Genomic DNA, 13,275 nt, shown 5'->3' on the forward strand with positions numbered 1-13,275 from the left:
AACGAAATATGGTCATTATTATTACAAAGTATCTTAACTGGTAAATCACAAGAATCTTGTGCCGCTCTCTCTTTTGACGATTATACGAATTACGATAAGGTTAAAGCAGCTATTCTCAAAGTATACGAGTTAGTACCAAAGGCTTATCGCCAAAAGTTTAGAGGTTATCGCAAACAAGATAATCAAACTAATATGGAATTTGCCCACGAAAAAGAGGTTTATTTTGATCAATGTTGAAATTCTATGCATATTGGCAACAGTTTCGTCAAACTAAGACAATTATGTCTAATCGAGGAATTTAAACGTTGTGCCCGTGACGACCTCAAAACTTACTTGGATGAAAAAGAAAGTTGAAACACTACAGGAAGCAGCCGCTTTTTCTGTTGACTGCACTTTGACGCATAAAACCACTTTTCATAAAAAGAAATTCCTACCATCTCAACAAAACCTGTATCTGTTCAATCCGCTAAAGTTGAGGATTCTTCTTAAAATCCAGCTCCTATCGTTCGAAATCTTCTTACAGTCAGGATGAAACTTCTTTAAATCAATCAACCCACTATGGGATATCTAATCAGAAAGACAAAGACAGACAAGAAAGACAGACAAGAAAGACAGACAAGAAAGAAAAAGACAGAAAGGAAGACAAAGAAAAGAAAGAAAAAGACAGAAAGGAAGAAAAAGGAAGAACGAAAAAGAAAAAACATTAGGTTGTTAAATTGCACTTTATCACTGTGAGAATATGGTTTGAAGATAATCCATATCATAAGGGCTGATAACATTTGTAATGATGTACTTTCATGTACTATGTAATTTTATTATCATAAGGTGATTTGTATTGGTTGTGTCTTACACTGTAATTATTATTGAAGTTTTGTAATCGTTTGGATAATGTGTTATATTTAATTTATTGTTGCCAATGTATATGTGTGTGTGTGTGTGTGTATATATATATATAATATCTTAGTTAAAAATTGGCGTTAGACAATTTTTAATTTTCTATGGAGGGAGTTGTAATGAATTTGTTACTAAGTTAAATACTACAGCATACAATGGAAAAGAACTAAGAGTTAATCACAATCAACTCTTGTTTTGCCTTTACAATTTGTATATCGTAAAGAAAGGATAACATTATTGGTTCAGGTAGTTATTTTACTAACCCAGTGCTATATAGTGAGTGGGGTGAAAATAAGTGCCGTGTAACGTTCCTGTACACACAATAAAGGTATAATGTTCGACAGTATTGATCTTTCGAATATCAAAGTACAGCCCAAAGCGTTAGTTGTGAACGTGCATTGCAATATAATTCTGAGGCACATAGAAGATCCGGCAAGACATAAGAAAAGCTAAGAGCATAACAGTCGTGATGTGTACCTAACTTCTAGGGAAAATGCGCTGAAAAAAGCTAAAAATCAAATAAATTTAATTTACTCGCTAGCAATTTTAAGAGAAGATAAGTTTTACTGGTTCAAAACCGGTTTCACATAGGTAATCATAAGATTCTTCTTCTGTTTCGACTACAGTGTTATTACCCTCTATTCTAACTTCGGCTTCTCTTCTCTTTAAACTATGAACATGTAATTACGCTCTTGGAATGGGATACATAGCTTTAAACGGCCAACCATTCATTTTTTTCTAAACATAGAGGCAACTAGAAATCTAGCTATTAGAACGATTCAAGGTTTGAAACGAGAAAAGAAGCATTGTAAGGATGTTCGTACCATGAAAGAGGTTACAGCACAATTGTCAAAATAAAAAAAAGTTTAAAAACCGTTTGAAGTTTCTGTGGATCCTTCGAGGGTAACGTTTTCACGATAGCTAAGTACTTTTATTTTCATATGTAGAACATCATCGTCTCAAAATATCCGAGAAAAGCAAGTGTAATTAAGCCATATCTTTTGGAAATTTTGGAGAAATGGTTTTATTTCAGAGATCGATTTCGCACATTCGAAGTTCTGTCGCTTAAGGAAAAATGTAATGTAACTGTGTGCAATATTAGCCACGACATAGCAACTCATAGAATGGCTGAGTTTTTCAAGTATAAACGTCTGGCTGTTACGTATCAGAATTTCTAATGGTCTGAAACTGAGCTAAATGATAATTTAAATTTAGTAGTTAAATTGTACTTTGGATTTAGCAGTTAAGTAAAAGCCGATATATAGTCAGTTTATGATATTTGCCAACAAGATTGATAGTTTTTTTTAACACAAATACGTTTTCATATACACACGCAACAATACAATTTACAATAACAGTTATTACAAATAATTATTAGACATAATGATTTATGAATAAAAGTTTCCCAAACTTAAATAGTTATTACAAACAATGATTTATAAACAAAAGTTTCACAAACTTACAAGCAATATAAAGTCTTATTTCTAGTCTGGAACTTCTTCGATATCTCATCGAGGGTTCAAGATGAGCGAATTAATTACGAGTTGATGTAAGTACGATTCGTTTAACGGGGAGCTAACTAGCTTTTTCCTTCGTTATTCACCAGCCACACACGCTAAGTTTTCCACGATGAAGTTATATAATGTTTTCGTGAAAGTATTAATGTCCGATGAGAATCCATTGAAGTTAAATGATTTCTAGTGTTCAAATTTTGTAAATGCTCCTAGTCAAATATCTTAAGTTTTTCGATTGATAAGCGTTATAAAAATCAGTTATAGCTTCCGAAGTTTATAGCATACTGACTATAGCAAACCAAGAATGGATACTCCCTTTTGTCGCGTCGCGTTGGTTATATTTATAGGCGTGTGGAGAGTTTCTAGAAAATTCAGATTATGTAACAATATAAAGCTACATTTAAGCGTTTACGTACATACATATATTGTTGACTCTTACTCTCGAGAATCTTCTACAACTTTGGAGAATAGGCGGGAGTTTCGCAATACATATTTAACACTAAGCTATGCATATTTCTAAATATAAACTTAATCTAAACAAACTTTGATATTAAAGAAATATATAATAATAAATCCGTCACATGGCTCATAGCTCCTTCATCTCTTGACCGATCTGAGATCTGATTACAGTTTTGGACTCAGGAGATCAAACCCTTTCGATTAGTATATTTGATCACGTTCATTGTTTCATAGATTAATTTACTCTAATCCTGTTTAAAATGAATTCAATTGTATGGTAGGCTCGTAGAGATCCTGATGAATAATCGAATCGGATTTACACGCACCCCACGCTTGGTATTACTAGCGCCCAAAAATGTAGCTAATAAAAAGTTTAAAAAGGTCTCGTGCATCAATTTACTCTAATCCTGCCTAAAGAATTTCAAGTGCCGCAGCTATTGAGGATTCCCTCTTATTTTTCTGTGTACGAGAATAATATAATTAGAGAACGAAACACGTGCCAATCTTCAACATGATTGCACAGTAAATAATGTATTATGTGGGTTCCGGTCACGCGACTCTGTAACGAATGTCACAGTAGCGTTGTGCAAATAACTCACTAAAAATATCTGGGTAATGAGATATTTTGCTTTTATTATAGGTTATTATAGAAGATGGCCTGATACGCAAGACTTCATTCATGTCTAAACTTGTTTGTTTTATTTGTGTATTTTCCTTTTCGAAGTATTTACTTTACATTTTTATGCATGTATTTTTTTTTTTTTTACATTTGTAAATATGGGCCATGGACAACGAGATTCTCTATATATTTCTTTTTCTTTTGGGCTCTAACATTTTTGCTGTAATGTGTGGTTATGTAATGCATCAGAACTGTCCTGTGTTTGCTCGGATCTTTAATTGATAGTGTTTACATTTTATACAGTGCTAGATATATATTTCATATAGTAATCATAGAGCGAATACAGTATTTGTCAAGCTGAAAGAAAATGGATATAAGACCTGCAATTACCGTACGTTTTTAAATTTTTCTTAGTTGCATTTATTAAACGATTAACATCTCAATACTGTTTCGAAATGGCTTAAATCGACTCGTAACCGGTTAAAATGTGGACGTCTAAGTATTGCCACACTCATTATAGCATGCTTTTAATACAGTATTTATTTATTTAGTAAACTTGACACTACTCCTAGAAGGTAAACAATGAAACAATTATTATCCTTTTGAGGCCAAAAGTAATTTGGATTGTTCCCCCTTTAAAAAAATCTACACAGTTTGTGATTTTGATGGAGAATATAAAACGGATTTGAAAAAACTTGAAGTGATATGAAAACAAGGATATGCCACTTGAAGATAAGTACAATAAATATATCCATTAAAGAGCGATTTTCAGAGAATCTGGGAAGTTTTTTTAGTCGCATGAGAGCCGTCTTTATTAGTTTATGATTATCATAAGCAAATACACCATTATAAGCTCATTCTTTCCCAATGTCAAGATGAATTAAAAAGAATCTTAATTTATCTGGCCTCAATTGGTTTCTGGCCCATTTTACCGCAAAGTTAAAAATAAAGCTTTAAGAATATGGAGAGATTGTGGATATAATATTTAAAACAAGTTTTCCCGAAACCAATTTTATCCTTGTAAGTCTGCGAACCTGTGAGTGAGAGCAACAGAGAATGTTATATGTTATCCACACAAGGGCTCATACGATTCAGTTACATCAAGAACTGTTACACTAAATCATCCAAAGACATGAACTCGTTAATAAAAATCCCAATTTTACATGAGGAAGCAAAAAGAAAATTATTTCACTTTTTCGTTCTAAACATTGCGGCAAAGTTTGAGATGCACGGCTAAAGCTGAAACCGTTTAGGTTTCTTCACAATCCTAATGGGGAGTTTTGTTACGAAGTTAAGCCCAAGCCAGTAATATGTGACACAAGTCCTACCAAAACGCCAGTCTAATCGCTATAGTCAACCGTATTGGGCTTCAGTAGTTCAAAAACGTTCTACTTAAAGCTGTGACTGCACGTGGTCTTCTGATGGTTTTTTTTTGTTGTTGTTTTTAATAAATATATTTTTTTATTATAAAATAACTTTCTTTTCCTGGTCAATATCTTAGGAGCGTATGTTATTGGCCAAAAAACTTCAACTTTTCCGCGATCGATTATCAATGCATTCTACTTTTTTTTTCTCGCCAAACCCCTAAGTAGAAGAAAATTTTAAGTTGTGCAGATGATGGCTGTGTGACTGATACTACACAACGATCAAAGTATTGAAAGCAATTTTGATCAAACAAGACAGAGAAACCGCTTAGTAAATTTACTCGACATTCCCTGAAAAAGGTTAGGCACGCAAGGTCTTCGTTGAAGGTGCATAATACGTTAGCTTTTTCCTTTTTAGTCCCTTCTATTCCAGATCTGTAGGATGATCGTGTAATTATTGATAAGAGCACGTTCGATTGGATTTTGCCTTTTGATGGAAATCGAATCATGGCAACATTGATAGTCTTTACTAAAATAATATTGTCACTCTCGTTATAGCTTAGCTAGATTGTGTAATTTCCCCAAAAAAGGGCCGAAGGCTGCCTGTTTTAACCACTCGCACCATTGTACAATGGTGTGTTGTCTGTCAGTCAGTAAGTAGACACTAAAATAACGTCACATAAGTAACGCTTAACGTTGCAATTTTTACTGTCGTGAACGTCAGTAAAACTTGCGCATGCCATGAATCATGTGAAGAATTTTGCACTCTGTAGGCTACAACACAGCATGACATATAAACTCAAAAAGTAAGAAATAAAAACATTGGTTTCTCTTAATTTTGATTTTATTTACTCTTGAAAGAGAACACTTTCAGGGACCCTGCGCAAGTACATCTAGTATACTTGTATTAGTTTAACAGAACGTTTCAAAATGGCAGGGGCTTACGAGTGCAACTTAAGTACTTTATACGAAAACTGTTACATATAGATAAAATCTTAAGTATTTTTAGCTCATTTTTTCTTAAGACAATTCAGATTTTTAAGATCATCGGTTGATGCAACCTATCGAACACATACTTTTCAAATATTGGAAGAGGGTTGTGTACGTTATATTAAAACGAATTTGAATATGCAAATTAAGTCACGTAGCAACCACAGCTAGTACAAAAAATCGCCATGGAACGACGGTTTGTATCAGACTACATTTTGACATTGTTTTATATTAGGTAGAATATGCCACTGAAAATTTATCGATTTTGTGAAAGGTTTTTAACGGTCATTTCTAATGTAAAATGCTTATGCACTCAGATCATAAAGATGTTTTCAGCTTGGGAATTTAGAATTTTCAAAACAAGAATATCTCTTGTACTGAATGGCGTTATAAATAAATAAATATGAATCAACTTGAACCAGGACGACCTAGAAAGAGATCTGAAACTAGTCATACTCAGTCAAGTTAATCAAAATGTAACATTTAAGAATCCTCGAACACAAAAGTCGTCAGTAAAAGCCGTCCGCGTGCTCCCGGCAACAGTGTGCAACATAATCAAGAAGGATCTCCGTCTGGAAAAGTATTGCGAGTTACTTTCGCGACATACCTGTTCAATCGTCGCATATTTCAAGCAACTGAAAAAATAAACGGGTATTGATGTTATTCCATACGAAGACGTGCCGGTCAGGTCGCCAGAGGCAGCGCTTATGGATTTCTGTGCGATCAGACTGTTAAAATGGGTGCTGGGAAATCGTTGATCTCGTACACTAGATGGCTTATGTAAAGAGGAGACGTATGCTTTGGATATAACAACCTTATGACGGGACCCTTTATCGTGGATATTACGCTGCAGGGCTATTGTTAGTATGCACGGTCGTCAGAGAATGACCAGACATGGCAACATAACTGAAACAACATGGTGAGGCTTCAAAATCGTTTTAATGTGTGGTACTCAATCTCTGTATTAACCTATGTTTTTAGCCATAAACAACAACATTTTATTGTACTAGATTACGTGCTTTTCCCATAATTTAACCAGACCTTTTTCTATTGGTTCTTCTTCTTCTTCTACTACTACAGGTTCTTCATTACTGTGATTATTGCAAAACGAGGGTGAATAAAGTTTCGCAGAGTGAATGCAAGAGAAAGAGAGTGTCGTAAAGTAACAGCGTTTAAGGCCAAGAACAGCACATAAGGAAATACTACCCTTATTTATATTCGATTTAAAAGAAAAAAAAAATAAGCATGTAATTATAGTTTATCAGTTGTTGAAGCTTACTGTTGCTTCTGGTTACATTCAATGAGTAACACCGTACTGTTAGGCACAGGAGCAGGACAACTGGCGATGGACAATATTAAAAATGAGTTCTACAATTTATGCACATGTTATTATATATATTATAACCAAAAACATCAATAAGATTCACCTGTGGATACGCATAAGAAAACCCTGGAATATCGGACATTTTTCTTTTTTTTATTAGTACATGAAGATGTAGCATAAGTGGAAGATCGCTCTGCGGACGCCGTTGATTACTATTACTTCCATTGTTTTCTAATATATATTTTGTATATGTATATATATTTCTGGATATAAAGTGTGTTTTGTTATCGAGATTGCAAACGTATTGACTGTGGAAATTCTGTGTATTGCAAAGTTGTATCGAGAAAGAGTAAACTAGTTTTAATTGAGAAAGGACTTGCATCGCTTAATTTTCTCTGAAAAAAATTCTACGGGAAATTAACAAACAAGCAGATACGCAACAATAACTTCTCGAAGACAAAAGGCGCATTTATAAATTATACCAAAAGCTACAATAATAGAAGATTCAAGTCTCAACTTAGGTATTTGTTAACAATGTTGTTGAAGTACAAAATTCTGTTTACTTGGTATTTTACGTCCATACCTGGATGTGTTAGTTTAGGTTAGAATGTTGTTGAAGTACAAAAACCTGTTTACTTGGTACTTTACGTCCATACCTGGATGTGCTAGTTTAGGTTAGAATGTTGTTGAAGTACAAAAATCTGTTTACTTGTATTTTACGTCCATACCTGGATGTATCAGTTTAGGTTAGAAACCTGTTTCTTTCTTTCTTTCTTGTTTTAGGAAATTAATTTTTCTACCCAATAGGCGATTGAAATAGTCTCTGTTGTTAGGCTTGTGGGAACTAAAAAATGTTCGCTAGTGTCCAGCTTCGTTGATTGGTCGAGGAATGGAAGAACAATTGACCTTGAAAGTGTTTTCTAAAACATTGACACTTGCACTGATTCGAAGTCGATTTTTTTTTTGTCGTCAATGGCATTTCCTCGAATGGATATGTAACTTTCATCTCTATATTTTCTGTTAGTGTCGTTTTTGAAAAGGAAAATACTGCTCATATTTTTTTTTCGGTTTTGTTGGAGTATAATTACAATTTTTTGTCCATGAGCGTGAAACACGTACTTATTACTCTGAAAAACATTTAGCTTATATACGTACACACCTGTAAAACAAACCACTTCAGTCATTTTTCCTCTATTTTTGTGAATCGTAACATTTTTTTTTTCCCTTTCCTATTCCTTTTGAGAATATTTCATTCGTTTCGTAATAATTTTCCTTTAAGTTTTTCTCTCCGGATTTTCTCTTATCTTTCTCTAATTGTTATATAAACTACACTTATTTTGTATATGGTTAGCTGTGTATAAATAGTTTCAGACAGGATCGAACCTCAGAAAAAAATTGTCAGCCAAACAAATCAGTGATAGTAGTTTTTCTGCCATTTCGGCTTGGTTATGGAAGCATAATATAAATACACAACAAAAGGATGAAAGATATAATTACCTTTATGAAATATGCAGCAGGCTTTTCTTCGTGCAAGTAAGACCAGTTGGGCAAAAGATGCAGAAACCTTTATCTCGGAGTAGGACCGAGTACAGAGCCGGAAATGCATCGTCTATCAGTAAGACAGGATACAAGAGTGATAGAGTGGAAAGGGCTCGTTTTGTTCCGTTTCGCGAAGGATATGTTACAAAACTGTTTGAGGCTACTAAGTATAAAGGAATATCGCAACAAAACTAATATTTTAAAACGCTTGAGGACTTACAACGCTAGAATTTTGGTACCGATCCGTGGTGTGGACTGAAGGTGTAGGTCATCCTTGTCGGATTTAAACCAATGTGTTTTGATGTTGTGTATTATGTATACAATGCAGTATCGGAAATAATTATGTAAACTGTGAAGGAAAAAAGTATAAAAAGTGAATATTACGGGAATGTCTCCTTTGTCGCGTGAAAATTAACTACACCAGAGTACAGTCACGCATTGATAGTTTACACTTTGATTGGTTAACAATCACCAATTGGAAAGTGCCACACCAGTATAAAGCTATGAAAGTATAGGCAATTATGCTGTTGTGAGGGCTACAACTGAAATACTGCATGGCAAGCGTGTGGAAATCAAATCTTTGGTTGTCCAAGGATACTTAATGTAAACTTTTGTAGCACTACACTAAGACGTTGTATGCACAACTCAAAAAGGTAATTGAAACTGGCACAGTTATAATACAAGTGGTTGAGGTTGGAAACAGAGACTCTCCAAAAGTATCTGGGGTTTTTACAAGACAGACCTTGTAAATATGGATGTGAATATTAGTTCAAGAACATTAACTCAAAGTGGTCTCAATGGACGTGTAGCTGCTATAAACCCGCTGCTGAGAAAATTTGACCAAACCAAAAGGTTGAAATGGACATTGGACCACAAAGAGTGAAATCAGCAAAGCTGGAGATGTGTGCTCTTGACAGGTGAATCCAAGTTCGAATTGTTCAGCCATATACAATTTCAGCTGCATCTCGGCCAACAGTTTCAGCGAGCTAAACGAAACTGATGGCACCCTGACTGCTGACAAGTACAAACAGGTTTTGATTCATTATGTCATTCATTCCCTCGGGAACACGACTCATCGTACGGCGATTCATCTTCCAACAAAACAGTCATCTCAAGCATACAGCAAATGTGGTATACCATTGATAGAAGTTGCAATTTGAAAATCGAAACATTACGAGAAATGTACTGGTATTTCATGGTAGTGATGAAATAGTTTTACATAGGGTGCAGGTTGGCCTTGTTGTAGAGCTCTGGATTTTTGAGCTGGCAAGTTCAAATCTCTGTAATAACACAAAATATTTCCTGCTCTTTAAATTGTGGGTGGGTTATAAGAGTAACAGTCGACCCATTAGCGTGCTGACTGAGTGCTTTTCCCCCTCTCTGGTCAGAAGCTCAAAATTGGGTAAGGGGGCGGCTTTAGAAGCTTTGCTATAAGCACAAATATAATTTGATTTCCATTTTGTCCGTCTATAAATGAGTGTATGTAACACATTATAATGAATTTATACATTTTATATTTATTACTCATAATTATATATTCCATTAAGATTAGTACATGGTGCACATTATGTATCATAAATTAAATTAGTAAATGAAAATGGGCACATGAACTGTTTTAATTCTGAACGTGTGTATGCCCAATAGATTAATATTGCTGTGTTTAGATGTTAAGTGTTTTATGTAACATTGAGTCACGGCACGTGCGAGACCTCGCGTACAACCAATTTAAGTGTCCACGTATAATTAGTATTGAATCCCAAGCATAAGTCGATGAGGTGGGCTAGATAATTAAAAACAAATGAGGGGGCTACACTCTACATCTTGTGGGCGCACATGTTGTAATATTTAGGAAGTGAACCAGCTTTAACAGTAAGTACAAGTATAGTTCGTTGGGTCCATGCGTGGGCGACAGAGGAAACTAATACACATTTTAGGGTAACTTTGACCCCCGCTTTTCTCCCTATTTCCACATACTTGGATAGGATCAAATAATCAAGGTTTAACTTGTTTTATTGAACTAAAATGTTAATTATGTCCAGACGCTTACTTTTAGTACTTGGACATGTTAAAGTAAACTGGATATTGAAAGTGTACAGACAAACCGATAAAGACATCCATGTATTCTTTAAGTTAATGTTTATATGAGGTAATGAGATGTGTTATCTGTTGGCGAAGGAGAAGAAGGGCCGACCGAAAAAGCAACAGTGTTACTGTATTTACAGAAGTATAATTTGGGTCAGTGGTTTACAAACTTTACGAAGCCACTGAACTCTCTTATTGCATTTCTTCCGTCCCGGAACTCCAACTCATAACCCACCCTTAAAGACTACTATAAAGTAACCAAGTTCGTAACAGAATTCTTTATGTAAAATTGTAAATAAATCTACACAAATATTATGCTGAATATTAACTGACATGATTTTTTTCTAAAAATTTTTTGTCCCCGACATATTAACACTCAATAATTGAAAAAAACAAACCTTCCTGTTATCTTTGTGGGGAACCTCTGATGACCCTTGATGGAACCCCGGGGTTCCACGAACGAGTTTTAAAACAACTGGTATACATTAATATTTTTTCTACCCAAGGATGTTGTTAATCAATTGAAATAAGGATTGAAAATTTTTTCATGAAAAGCAAAATTCATATAACGATGATTCTTTTTGAATATTATATAACATTTTACCACCTTTGTTGGATTGTTGTAGCTTTTTATATTTTTCATTATATTCAATAGAGGAAGAACTGGTTATCATAATTCAATGAGTGGTACAATATTTTTTGAAACGGGATATTATACTCTTGTTTTGTTTTTATCTGGAGCTTTGTATTTTAACTCATTGTTGTGCCACTCATAAACACCATACAACAATTATATTTTTATGTAAGAAGACAGTTTAGTGTCCATTTCACTCACAACCTCCACCCCCGGCAACAGGACTGTGAAATATACTGTGATTGGGTTTATGGTAATCGTTTAGATAAATCTGGGCTTCATGTATCAACTACAGGCGGTTGATGATAAACTTCGTTAGGTGGAAAGCATACACGTTAATATTGTTCATTCCTTTCCCTCTCAGTTCATTGTAGATGATTTGGTTTATGGCTGAAACTTTTCTGCGTCCTCTACTTATAGATTTTACATTAGAAAATTGGTCTTCAAGAAATGGACAATCTTACATAATGGTAGCTAGTTGTATTAGGTCAGATAATGGATCTTGGAGATTTCTCTGCCCTCACATAAATATACCGGACTTTTTTCAATATTATAGACCCTAGAAATTCCTTTTTTATACGTCTGATGCCTCTGCTTTTTTTTTGTACATCTTATAATGAAATAATAAAAGGCCAGTAACATAGTTCCCAATGCCAGTACAAAATTCACAAAAGGACCTTAATTGGAGTGTGTTATACGAAATAAGTCTTTGTTTAAGTTATATGTTAATGATCATACCAGAATCGCTAAAAAATGGTTTAATTACATTTTACATATTCATCCAAAACTTAGTCATTCTGATGGACAATCTCAATAGTAAAAACATTACGAGGAATACGTATATATTTATATCCAAAGTGGTTGTGTGTATTGTTTCTCGCTTGATCTTGTATTTACTCTTGGGTTATGAAAGTATAAATATCTTTATAGGCTTCGAGACTTCATTTGGCTTATCCCTGATAAATAACCAACACAATACTTTTGTTTATAAAGCGCAATTGTAATTTGTATGTGTTGTTTTAGTTGTTCTTTTTCCCACCACAGTAAAACTATATTTAAGTAGATTTACTGAAATAAATACATACTTGAAACACTACACATATAACTTAAAGACCACCACTGCAATGACCCAGTCTTATTTCTCCTGGTCGAGTGTTACCAACAAGAGGTTGGATTCCCCAAAACAAATGATTAAGTTCACCTTCTGTTCTTTTCTTTACGTTTTCACGATTGAAAATTCACTGATAGTAAGCTTATCTTCATGATAGGAGCTGGTTTTCTTATCTTAATGACAAGAGATTCTTGTATTCTAAGGTAGAAATCTTCCCTGGAACGGAGGATTACGCGACAAAAACTAGAGTTTAGATAACGGTTAGAAACAAATATTATTGGTGTTATTGGCTTTAGCATCACAGTTCTTTTATTCATAGAAGTGTTTTTAAAAGATATCTAGGCCCGGCATGACCAGGTGGTTAGGGCGTTCGACACGCAGTATGCGGGTCGCAGGTTCGAATCTCCGTCACACGAAACATGCTCGCCCTTTCAGCCGTGGGGGTGTTATAATGTGACGGTCAATCCCACTATTCGTTGGTAAAAAAGTAGCCCAAGAGTTGGCGGTGGGTGGTGATGACTAGCTGCCTTCCCTCTAGTCTTACACTGCTAAATTAGGGACGGCTAGCGCAGATAGCCCTCGTGTAGCTTTGCGCGAAATCCAAAAAACAAACAAAATATTGTTACGTCTCCGTTTGTTAATTAACTTTCCGTAACTTCGTTCCGACGAAACTTTAGCGACACAAGTCCTTACTTAATAAAACTGGTTTATTCTTTCCGAATATAACTGTACGATACACTTAATT

At 34.6% G+C, this 13,275-nt stretch overlaps 1 protein-coding gene across 3 annotated transcripts in view; it reads left to right on the forward strand.

Moving 5' to 3' along the window:
* LOC106461494 overlaps positions 1-13,275 on the forward strand; it is a 77,974-nt gene that overhangs the window by 17,417 nt on the left and 47,282 nt on the right. The window contains exon 1 of one of the 3 annotated variants that reach the window (XM_022388471.1): positions 10,044-10,105. The exons of the other annotated variants lie outside the window; for them this stretch is intronic. The gene's annotated coding sequence lies outside the window, so the exon portion shown is untranslated. Of the gene's footprint in view, positions 1-10,043; positions 10,106-13,275 lie in introns of those variants that run through there. 3 annotated transcript variants of the gene reach the window in all.

Source organism: Limulus polyphemus, unplaced genomic scaffold (genome assembly GCF_000517525.1).
Source record: "Limulus polyphemus unplaced genomic scaffold, Limulus_polyphemus-2.1.2 Scaffold972, whole genome shotgun sequence".
In the NCBI taxonomy this organism is placed as follows: Eukaryota; Metazoa; Arthropoda; class Merostomata; order Xiphosura; family Limulidae; genus Limulus; species Limulus polyphemus.